The sequence below is a fragment of the Natrix helvetica genome (genome assembly GCF_964273705.1).
Source record: "Natrix helvetica genome assembly, chromosome: 9".
Lineage (NCBI taxonomy): Eukaryota > Metazoa > Chordata > Lepidosauria > Squamata > Natricidae > Natrix > Natrix helvetica.
The window spans coordinates 9,621,465-9,633,349 of record NC_138560.1 but is presented as its reverse complement, the minus strand read 5'-3'; the positions used below and the strand labels follow the sequence as shown (position 1 = coordinate 9,633,349).

Sequence of the window (11,885 nt, the reverse complement as noted above, 5' to 3'; positions counted from 1 at the left end):
CCCCTTTCCCTGAGCCTCTGGAAGCAAATTTTTAAAGATTACTACATCAGATTTCTCTCCTCTGACTGATGTTGTCTGTCCCAAAGATCAGCTGCCTTCCAAGATCTTTTTAGAAGATGTTTCCTATGCTGTAAATCACTCCTCACTCCTTGCTCAAGAGCGTGAGTGGGGCCTTTCATGTATTGCCCAAAACAAGGAAAGGCATCATAAAATAAGGCATCATAAAAAATATCTACAGGCAATTTTTATGTGTCAGTTTTTATACTTTAATGCCTTCGAAAAGTATTAAGGGGTAAATCAAGTTGACTGGGCTGCCCTCTGTCAGAAATGGTGTAAGACGAGGGGTCCCCAAAGTTAGCAACTTTAAGACTTGTGGACTTCAATTCCAGCTGGCTGGAGAATTCTGGGAGTTGAAGTCCACAAGTCTTAAAGTTGCCAACTTTGAAGATCTCTGGTGTAGGGTCTTCTGCTTAGGGGTTGGACTAGATGACCTACAAGGTCCCTTCCAACTCTCTTAATTCAATCTAATCTCATCCAATCTAATCAAAACTCATCTTCGACCTAATTCTACTTTTTCCTCTTCTCTCACCACATGGGTGGAAAATTAAGGATTTTCCCCATACGTCCTAAAACTGGAAGCCCCCCAAATCCGCAGCCTAAACCTTACACGAGCTGGACTCAGTTAGCAGCAGTAACGTTAAGCCAACCAAGGTTCGCTCAGTGACCAGATCCGTTGCGTTCACACACTATACGACGCCCACCCACTGGCCGGGCCACGCGGGCTCGGTCGAGGGCGGCGTTTCCACCACAGGCCGAGCCGCGAGCCGTCCTCAGCGCGGCCACGGGGGAGCCGAACTCCCACGGGGCGAAGCCAGCGCAACTCCGGGGCCCAAGGCGGGCCCCTCCGCAAGATTCCCCTCAGGCGCCCGGCGAAGCTCGCCTCTGTACGCGCAAGGCCGGCCGAGAGAGTCCGGCCGGGGCTCCCGCCTCCTTTGGCGGGCGGAAGGCGTCTCAGGGGCTCGCGTCCAGGGAGCGAGGCGTCGCGGCCGTTTTTGCCTCCGCCTCCTGACGTCAGGCCCTGCCCGCAGGGGCTCCGGCTCTCTCGGCTCAGCTCCTCGCCGCCTCTCATTGTCGGGAGGAGAAGCCCCAGCTCGCCAGGAAGCCCTTCAGCCAGTCCTCGGGGCCGCCGGATCAAGCAGCTCCAAGCGGGCCGCCGCCCCGGAGTGGGCGCCCCCCTGCAGCCGGGGAGGGCATAGCCGGCGGCTCCTGCCGGGCCTTTTGCGAGAAAAGCGGCGGTGAAAGGCGGAGGAGGCGAAGAAAGTCTGGGCGCCCTGGGCTCCTGCGCGCCGCGCCGAAGGGAAAGCAGCGGCGGCGGCGGCGGCGGCGCTGGGGAAGGAGGACCGGTAAGGCGTGGGCTGTGGGCCGGCGTGGGCACCGGGTGGGCTGGGGGCGCGTCGGCGAGGGGCTGCATCCTCCTCCTCCTCCTCCTGCTGGCCGATCGGGGCTTCCAAGCGCTGCCAAACCCGAGCTGGGCTGGGAAGGAATTCAAGGCATCCGCTTTGTTCAGCCTGCCAGTGTGCGCGGACAAGCCCGGAGCAAAAAAAGAAAGAAAAAGACCCCAACCACACAGCCGAAGCCGGAATCCCCGCACTGGCCCCGGCTTTGGAGCCGAAGGGAAGGGAGGAAGGGAGCAGGGAAGGCAGGCAGGCTCTCGGGAAGAGTCCGCCGGCCTCGCGCTTGCAACTTCCGAAGCCATCCCCAAGTTTTCTTCCCGCTCGGACGCCAGGCGGCCAGGCCCTTTCCTGCCCAGGCAATGGCCCGGGGAAAGTGGGTGTGGGGCTGCCTTCGCCGGGACGGCTCGGCTGAGGGTCCGACCCGAGGGTTGTGGGGGAGAGGCGGGGGTGGTGGTGGTGGTTGTCTCCCTGGGAAGGCAGGGCTGCAGGAGGGGCGCTCCTCCCTCCCAAGAGAGGGGCCAGCGCGGCCCTTTCGCAGCCTGATCCCGAGTAAGGCTCGCTCTCGGGAAGCGGGGACTGGAAAAAGGAAAAGGGTGCGTTTCCGAAGCGCGCGTTGGCGTCAAAGTCAGGCCCCTCCGTGTCGGGAGATCGGGCTGGAGATTGCGGCTAGCCAGCCAGTCCAAGGTCATCTCAGGAATTGCGGGGAAGTGACTGGGGCGGGGGGGGGAGCGGCTCAGAAGTATCGGCGGGACTAGTACCATAAGGGGCCTCAGGAGGTTTACCTGGGGGGGGCGGGGGGGGCGGCGGAGGCGGCTTCCGCGAACTTGGTAGGGTTTTCTTTTAGTAGGCAGGCTGGGTGTGCTGAGGCTGTTTCCCGCAGTGGTTTGGGAACGTGATCCCATTGCAGTCGAAAGGGTAGTTCTCCACTCCCACCCCCAAACTGCGCCTTGGAGAGGTTTCTGCGACACCCGAACAGTGTGTGTGTGTGTGTGTGTGTGTATCCACACCTCCCTCCCTCCCTCCCTCCCTACATACCTACCTAACACCTACTTACTTACCTACCTAGCTATATTGCATCCTTCTCTCCCTCCATATCTATCTGTCTGTCTGTCTATCTATCTATCTATCATCTATCTATCTATCTATCTATCTATCTATCTATCTATCTATCTATCGTCTATCTACCTACCTACCTACCTACCTACCTACCTAAATTGCATCCCTCCCTCCCTATCTATCTATACCTATTTATCATCTACCTATCTATCTATCATCTATCTATCTATCTATCTATCTATCTATCTATCTATCTATCTATCTATCATCTATCTATCTATCTATCTATCTATCTATCTATCATCTACCTACCTACCTACCTACCTATCTATATTGCATTCCTCCCTCCCTCCCTCCCTCCCTCCATATCTATCTATCTATCTATCTATCTATCTATCTATCTATCTATCTATCTATCTATCTATCTATCTACCTACCTACCTACCTACCTACCTACCTACCTACCTACCTACCTACCTACCTACCTAAATTGCATCCCTCCCTCCCTATCTATCTATACCTATTTATCATCTACCTATCTATCTGTCATCTATCTATCTATCTATCTATCTATCTATCTATCTATCTATCTATCTATCTATCTATCTATCATCTACCTACCTACCTACCTACCTACCTACCTACCTACCTACCTATCTATATTGCATTCCTCCCTCCCTCCCTCCCTCCATATCTATCTATCTATCTATCTATCTATCTTATCTATCTATCTATCTATCTATCTATCTATCTATCTATCTATCTATCATCTATAACATGGACAGGTGGAAATTCAACTGATGTAGTGTGGTGGCTTGCAAAAAATGGCATGGGGTGGATTGTTTGCCTCTTACCCTCCTGACTTTCATGGAGTGTTTAAAAGAACAGGAGGCGATCCAGGCTGGGGAAGCTGCACCTTAGAACTGGGAATAAATATGGATGCAGCTTGGATGAGCCTGACTGAAGATTTCTTAACTTCCAGTTTGGTGTTTGGTATTTGGAACTGCAATTCAGGCTGCCTGGAGTATGTAAGTTTAGGAAAATGTTCATCTTCATTGCTGAGTATAGGTTACTGTCTGACAGCTCCCCCCCCCCCCTTTAAATGTGGCTTCTCCTTCTCCTGCAGTATTCTGGTGCAGTATTTTATTATCTTTCAAGCCTTTTTATGAGCAGCACCTAGGACATGGCTTTCCCCTCAATCTTTTTATCTTCATGGCAGCCTCTCTGAGGCAGGAGACCGAAACGCCCACCTCTCCTTATAGTGCTAGATCACGGCTCTATCCTGGCTTTGCTCCCTCCTGACATGGAGCTGTTAACCATGGTTTTAAAGACACAGAGTTTGTGCTCTGTGTGTGCAAAGCTAGAGACAGGCAAATTTCACATTACATTGTGAATTTTGCTTGTATCATATCACAGGCAAGCAGGGCTTAAACCCAAGATTCATGGGTTTTAACTGCAGTAAATGTTAAATCCTTGGCTATATCCCAGGACATTGGTGGAAATGCAGTTGACTGAAACTGTAGATCCTTCCTCCAAATTTTTCAGGGAGGACAGGTGAAAGCAGTCTGTCTCTCTCTGTCTCTCTCTCTCTCTCTCTTTCTCTCTCTCTCTCTCTCTCTCTCTCTCTCTCTCTCTCTCTCTCTCCCTCCCTCCCTCCCTCCCTCCCTCCCTCCCTCCCTCCCCTTCTCCTTCCCGCCCCACTGCTTCTGTGCAGGCATACCTATAGGGTATATACAGCTTAGAGATGCTGACTATCTTTACCCATAATTGTGGTTTAGAATGATCTTTGAGCAAATAAATACTTCTTAGTATAGAAAAAACCTGTTATTGGGTAGGGGGTTGGACTAGAAGACCTCCAAGATCCCTTCCAACCTTATGATTCTATGACTAATACGGACAAGGCTAATAAGAGCCGGTGTAGTGTACAGGTAGTCCTTGACTTACAACCATTCGTTTAGTGACTGTTTGAAGTTACTGCGCTGAAACAAGTGACGTATGACTGTTTTGCACACTTTATGACCATTGCAACATCCCCAGGGGTGCTTGGCCACTGGCATGTGTTTATGACCGCTGCAGTGTCCCGGGGTCATGGGATCCCCTTTTGCGATCTTCTGACAAGCAAGGTCAACACGGAAGTCAGATTCCCTTAACAAGTGTGTTACTAGCTTAAGAAATGCGGTGATTCACTTAACTGGGGTAAGGAAGATTATGAAATGGGGGAAAACTCACTTAACAACTGTCTTGCTTAGCAACAAAGTTTGGGTTATGCCAGTCTTTCATTCGTTCAGCTCAACTTACTTCACAAGGTGGTTGTTGTGGAGAAAATTGATGGTAGCATGGCATGATATAATTCACTTTGAAAAAGTCAGCCTGATATATTGAATAAAGTGTTGGGTCGAGACCAGAGAAAGAGCTAGATTCAAGTCCACCCTCAGCCAAGGAATTTAAATGGCTGACTTTGGACCTGTCCATCACTCTCTCAGCCCTATCTTCCCTCACAGGGTTGTTGTTAGGAAAATTGGAGAAAAAAAGTTGGCCACCTTGACTTTCTGGAGAAAAGGCGGGCTGGGAATGTCACCTTCCATCACGTAAATACAGGTAGTTCTCGCCTTAAAACTGACCCCAAAATTTCTGTTGCTAAGTGAGACATTTGCTAAGTGAGTTTTGCCTCATTTTATGACCTACCTTGCCGCAGTTGCTAAGTGAATCACTGCCGTTGATAAGTTAGTAACCTAATTGTTAAATGAATCCAGTTTCCCCATTGACTTTGCTAATCAGAAGGTCGCAGAAGGGGAATACATGACCTTAGGACACAGCAACGGTCGTAAATACGAACCAGCTGCCAAACATCTGAATTTTAATCACGCGGGGATGCTGCAGAGGTCGTAAGTGTGACCAACGGTCATAAGTCACATTTTTCAGTTGCCGCTGTAACGTTGAACGGGTCACTAAAATGAACTGTTGCTAAGTCGAGGAGTACCTGTAAGACAAAACAAAATGGAGAATGAGGTAAAGCAGGGGTGTCCAAACTTGGGAACTTTAAGACTTGTGGACTTCAACTCCCAGAATTCCCCAGCCAGCCTGGGGAATTCTGGGAGTTGAAGTCCACAAGTCTTAAAGTTCCCAAGTTTGGACACCCCTGAGGTAAGGGAATGGAAAAAGCATTTGCTGCCTTCCACATGGGATGCCATTGGCATAATCGGAGAAAACATGTCCGTCGGTTTGCTGCTTCTCCGGTTAATTAAAAAATAGTGGCGTAAAATCCTTAGCCTGCGCATGTGTGCGAGGGGAATCCACCTACGTGCAGGTGGAGCGGGGAATTTTTAAACCCCACAATAAGCGGAGAACTTCTCCGGGCTCTCCAAAAGACTTTATATTAATCAGTCATCCTCCCCCTCCACCCCCCCTGGGTAGAAATACTTGTGCTCAATTTACTCTCAGGAATTTTTTTCAGCATTTCCCCCCCCCCCTCCTTCCTCTTTTTTTTCCCTTCCTCCCTAAAGTGAAACCATCCTTGGGCTGAAAGGCAGGGCTTGGTGCGAATCTCTTGCTTGTTTATTGCCTTGTAAGTCCATTTTTTTGTCCATTCGGAGCTGACAAGAGGCTGAGTCTGTTCCTGCGGCGGGGAAGGGGGAGTGGAGGGAGCCAGGCCCCCGTTAAGTTTCTGAGGAAAACATGGCATTTGTTTTCACTAAAGATCTCTGGAATTTAGCACTTTTGGCTGTGGCCCTCCTATTGTCTGGAAGAAAACCCAGGGAAGTTTTTTTTTTTTTCCAGGCTTTCCATCATGATTAATTGTGTTTGCTTGTGCCACGGTGTGAAAGCATGAGCGTGTTGGATAGCAAGAGTGCCTTTCCCTAGACAAATAACGCTTGTGTTGGTGGACTCCAGGTAGTCCTCGGCTTCCAACTCCAATGGAGACCAGAATTTAAGCAAGCAAGGTGGCTGTTAAGTGAGTCACACCCAATTTAACAACCTTTTTTTTGGCCACGGTTGTTAAAAGAACCGCTGCAGCTGTTGAGTAAGTAGCAATAGCACTTAGACTTATATGCCGCTTCACAGTGCTTTATAGCCCTCTCTAAGCGGTTTACAGAGAGGCGCGGTGGCTCGGTGGCTATGACGCTGAGAGTGTTGATCAGAAAGATTGGCGGTTCGAATCCCTAACACCACATAACAGAGTGAGCTCCTGTGACTTATCCCAGCCTCTGCCAACCTAACAGTTCGAAAGCATGTAAAAATGCAAGTAGAAAAAATAGGAACCACCTTTGGTGGGAAGATAACAGTGTTCCGTGCATATTCGGCATTTAGTCATGCCGGCCACATGACTACGGAGACATATTTGGACAGCGCTGGCTCTTCGGCTTTGAAACAGGGATGAGCACCGCTCCCTAGAGTCAGAAACGACTAGCACATATGTGCGAGGGGAACCTTTACCTTTACCTAAGTGGTTTACAGAGTGAGCCTATTGCCCCCAACAATCTGGGTCCTCATTTTACCCACCTTGGAAGGATGGAAGACTGAGTCAACCTTGAGCCTGGTGAGATTTGAACTGCTGGCAGCAGGTGATCAGCAGAAGTAGCCTGCACTCTAACCACTGCACCACCGCGGCTCAGTTCATCATGTGGTCTTTAAGCAAATCTGCCTTTCCCTATTGACTTTGAATGTAGGATGGTCGTAAATGGTGATCACGTGACCTCAGGATGGTGCAACCATTGGAAATGCTATGCCAGATGCACAGGAATCAAATTTTGACGCAGTGTTGGTTGTAAATGCGAGGACTGATTGTAAGTCACATTTTTCAGTGCCGTTGTAACTTTGAACCATCACTAAAGGAATAGTTGTAAGTTGAGGACCACCTGTACACCACACTGGCTCTTATTAGCCTTGTCCACATTAGTCATAGAATCAAAAGGTTGGAAGGGACCTTGGAGGTCTTGTAGTCCAACCCCCTGCCCAATAACAGGTTTTTTCTGTACTATATCTATACTTGGGAAAACTTGCAAAATTTCTTGCAAGCCCCCCCCCCCCCCCCCCAAAAAAAAAGATCAATACATTTAAAAATAAAAGTGTGTGTGTTTGTTGTCTCTGTGTGCTATTGAGGTGGGAATACTGATTCTAAAAAATTATAGGTCTAGAATTATAGCAGCCATCCCTAATTTGTGACCTTCCAGATGTATTGAGACGATAAGAAAAGTGCTCCTGGATCAACCATCTCTGTCTAGTCTGGCCTTTATGTAAGAGTCCACTGGGGTTGGGCGGGCAATAATTTTCAATAAATAATTGTTTGAGTCACAAGCAGTATCGGACCAGATGCTTACAGGAAGCTCAGGAAAAGGGGCAGCCTCCTCTTTTCATTGTTGTTCCCAGCAGGTACCCCTTTTGAGGTATTGTGTGTGATTCTGAAGGTAGCAAACACCCAGTATGGGCCAGCCCCCTCTCTCAGCCCAAACACACCTCACAGGGTTGTGTTGTGGGGAAAATAGGGGGTGGAAGGAGTATTAGATATTAGATTAGATTAGCAGAGTTGGAAGGGACCTTGTAGGTCATCTAGTCCAACCCCCCACCCAAGCAGGAAACCCTACACCATTTCTGACAAATGGCAGTCCAATCTCTTCTTGAAAGCCTCCCGTTGATGAAGCTCTCACAACTCCCAAAGGCAACTTCTGTTCCATCGGTTGAAGGCAGGGAGGCAGCGAATGCAGTCAAGTAAACAGTGAGTTCAGTCCTTTAAAATTTTCCAGGAGCTTGAGATGGTCACAGCCGCTTGTTGAGGGGCTGAGTCGATAACTGGGTGGTACCTGGTGACCAGGGCGTGGCCCAAAGAGCTTATCTGACTCAGCCCAATCAATGAGAGGACAAGGTCAACCCATAATGGATACTCCCCCCCCCCCCCCTATGAGAAGAGGCGTATCAGGTAAGTACCAATGCCCTTTCTCACTGTCAGAAAGTTCCTCCTTATTTCCAGGTTGAATCTCTCCTTGATCAGTTTTCGTTCATTATTCCTTGTCTGGCCTTCTGGTGCTTTGGAAAATAGCTTGACCCCCTCCTCTCTGTGGCAGCCCCTCAAATATTGGAACATTGCTATCATGTCTCCCCTAGTCCTTCTCTTCACTAGACTAGCCATGCCCAGTTCCTGCAAGTGTTCATCCTATGTTTTAGCCTCCAGTCCCCTGATCATCTTGGTTGCTCTTCTCTGCACTCTTTCCAGAGTTTCAACATCTTTTTTACATCGTGGCGACCAAAACTGGATGCAGTATTTTAGGTGTGGTCTTGAAAAAAGATGTAGTTGATTTAGGGGAAAAAATCTGAAAGAGGGCCAGTTTTGTTTGGTGGTTAAAGCTCCAGGCTCAAAAACAGGAGACTATGAGCTCTAGTCTGCCTAAGTCATGAAAGCCAGTGGGTGACTTTGGGCCAGTGCCTCTCTCTCAGCCAGGCTCACTATAAAAATAATAAAGCCTGGATATAAAATAAATTGCTTCAAGAAACAAGCAGAGAAGCCAGTTCTAAACATTGGCCTCTATTGGACATGGAAGACCGGGAGAAGTCCTCTGCTCGATATTGTTTAACATGAAGCCACCTTTGAGAGGTCATCATGAGGTTATGAAAGGCTCCCTTCATATGTCTCCACCCTGGGTGGAAAGGAAATGCAGGGGAAGTCTTGACTGGTATTTGGAGGCCATCATACTTTGGGTGGAGAAAGGCAGACGGGCTTAACTCAAACAAGATGGAGTTGTGGTACCAAAATGATTCCATTTTTGATTCTAAATGAGATTGTGCTTCCCTGAAAAACAAATCCTATCTAAGGATTCTCCTGGATTCACGACTCTTGCTAGTAGAGCAAGTGGAAGCCTGGTTTAGGAAGATCTTAGCATTAAGATGTACCTGGCATTAGCTGGTATTCTTCTTCTTGTGCCATATCCATCATCAGACGTTGGCAATCATGTCGGCAATTCTATTTTTGACAACAGCCGCATGAAAAAGTGCTGCCGAGCTTTGTCCAAACCAGTCCCTTAGATTTTGAAGCTATGATGTTCTTCCTCTGCCTGGACCTCCTTTGCCTTCAATTTTTCCCTGGAGGATTAAGTGAAGTATGCCATATTTTTCTGGGCGTCGCATCACATGTCCAAAATATTCTAACTTTCGCTTTTTAATGACTTTGATGATTTCCGTTAGCTTTTCCAGGCGGCTTATCCCCTCCTCATTTGTGATTTTGTCAACCCAGCTTATACGCAACAGCCGTCTATAAATCCACATTTCAAATGCTTCTAGTTTCTTCAAGTGGTTTTCTGTCAGAGACCAGAACTCTCTACTTCGCAGAGCGGGATAGAAAAGATGTAACATTCGACAAGCCCGATTTTCAGTCTTAGGTTTATGTCGTGACTGCAGAAGACTTTTCTCATTCTGAAGAATGCTGTTTGAGCTTTCTCAATCCTTGTCTTTACTTCACTGATCATGTCCCAGCTTTCATTAGCTGGTATACCAACTGGGAAAGGAGGCACCGACAATAACAATCCGTGGTCTTGTTGGCTCTTTGCTCTGCTGCCCAAGCTACAATACGTAAGCAGAGAATGCCTGTTGAGTTCCTTATGGGAAGCCAGGCAAAAAAAAAAGAGAGAGAATTGTTGGAGGTCAGAGGTGCTGACTGTTTCAGGAAATCAGAGAATGTATGAACTTGGAATGCAAGAGATGGAGCTATGCTGGAGAAAAATGCAACACAGGAATGCTTTATTTGGCAATATTATGGTGCTGGGTGGTAGTTTGCATCTTGACTTTGTAAAATGCTTCAAGTTAGTTTGCTTGAAGTGGTACAGAAACTGTAGCAAGCAGAATCAAAGAATCAATCAATTTACTTCTAAAGAATATGCCTACATTCAGACAATACAGTTAATTTGGAGTTACTGAATTAACAATTGTCCCCTGCTACTCACTGAGAAGGCTCTCTGTGATCCAGAAAGTAGTAAACTGGTAGTAATTTCATTTTCCATTAATATTTGTCCAATCCACTTATCTACATATCAGTCCCAGATCTCCTCGTATTTCATTCTAACACCTGATAAACTCTCCTTACGTTGTGAAAAAAGGGGAAGAGACCACATTTTCCATGCCAAACATGTTTGGATCTTTTTCTGTTGTCTGCCTGAAGTTCTTAACCGCTTTGGGCATGGGGTTGGGAATTCTATCATATCTTGACATATTTTGAAGTCCAAAAGGTACTTTTTCAAGAGGCAACTGGGATTTCTTCGTTTTTCCTTGCAGACATTTCGCTTCTCATCCAAGAAGCTTCTTTAGTTCCCTTATTTCTTGGATGAGAAGCAAAACGTCTTCAAGGAAAAACGAAGAAAATCCAGTTGCCGCTGGAAAAAACACCTTTGGGACCACCGTGACCTGGATGACAGAGAATCTTCATGGCCACATTTTGAAGGCATTAGTAATGATGGTAGCTGGATTATCAGGAACAGTGTTACACGGTGTTTTGCTGAATCTGATCCTGCATTGTGCTTCTCCCAAAAGACCAGCTAGATGATCTTCTGGGAAGTCTTCAAAAATGGCACAAGAGTCATATCTCCTTTCTACTGGGGTTCTCCAGTCACTTGTGTTGCAACAAACACTTTATTTCCTACATTGGAGGTGAAATGCTGAGACTATCATCAGTATTGATGATTAATGTGTATCATAACTGATTCTCCTTGTTTTGGGGGATTTAACACAGTCCAGATGTTAAAGCTGCTAGAAGAGGATATCAATTTGGAGCAAAGCACAAGAGCATGGGGTTATTTGATGCTACTATGGAATCTGGGGATGAGACCAACCAAAATCCTGAGTAAAAATCATCATATTGGCATTGTTATTTTAAAGGTGAATAAACAGTGAATATTTTGATTGTTGGATTAAGATAGCCGTCTTCTGGACTAGTGCAATTTTGCAAGATGCTGGACCTAGGAGCAAGAAGGTCCAGATTCAAAGCCATAGAAATCCCCTGCGGGACATTTGGGCCAGTCCCTTTCTCTCAGCTCATTTGGACTTTAGTGGGGAAGCTGCTAGACTGAGTGCTGGGAAACAGAGGGGTCTCTCTAGGTACTTTGGTAGCTGTGGATAGATTTAACCTGGATCGCTGCTCCTTACCCAACACTTTAACCACTATGACAGTGATTGGCCAAGTGCCCAAAGCGTGCGCTTGCCCAAACCCTAAAATGCAATGTGAGCACCCCCACACAGGATATTCCCCCCCCTAAAGCAACTATATCCTTTTTCAAGACCCCACCTAGAATATTGCATCCAGTTTTGGTCACCACACTATACAAAAAGATATTGAGACTCTAGAAAAAGTGCAGAGAAGAGCAACCAGGATGATTAGGGGACTGGAGGCTAAAACAT

At 47.3% G+C, this 11,885-nt stretch overlaps 1 protein-coding gene across 6 annotated transcripts in view; it reads left to right on the top strand.

Annotated features, from left to right (window-relative positions):
• Positions 1-1,121: 1,121 nt before the first annotated feature.
• Positions 1,122-11,885, top strand: part of LUZP1 (leucine zipper protein 1) — a 67,553-nt gene continuing 56,789 nt past the window's right edge. The window contains exon 1 of one of the 6 annotated variants that reach the window (XM_081961859.1): positions 1,122-1,403. The gene's annotated coding sequence lies outside the window, so the exon portion shown is untranslated. Of the gene's footprint in view, positions 1,404-1,436; positions 1,811-2,013; positions 2,139-3,380; positions 3,539-11,885 lie in introns of those variants that run through there. The other 5 variants (XM_081961863.1, XM_081961861.1, XM_081961865.1 and 2 more) reach the window with 5 other exon arrangements.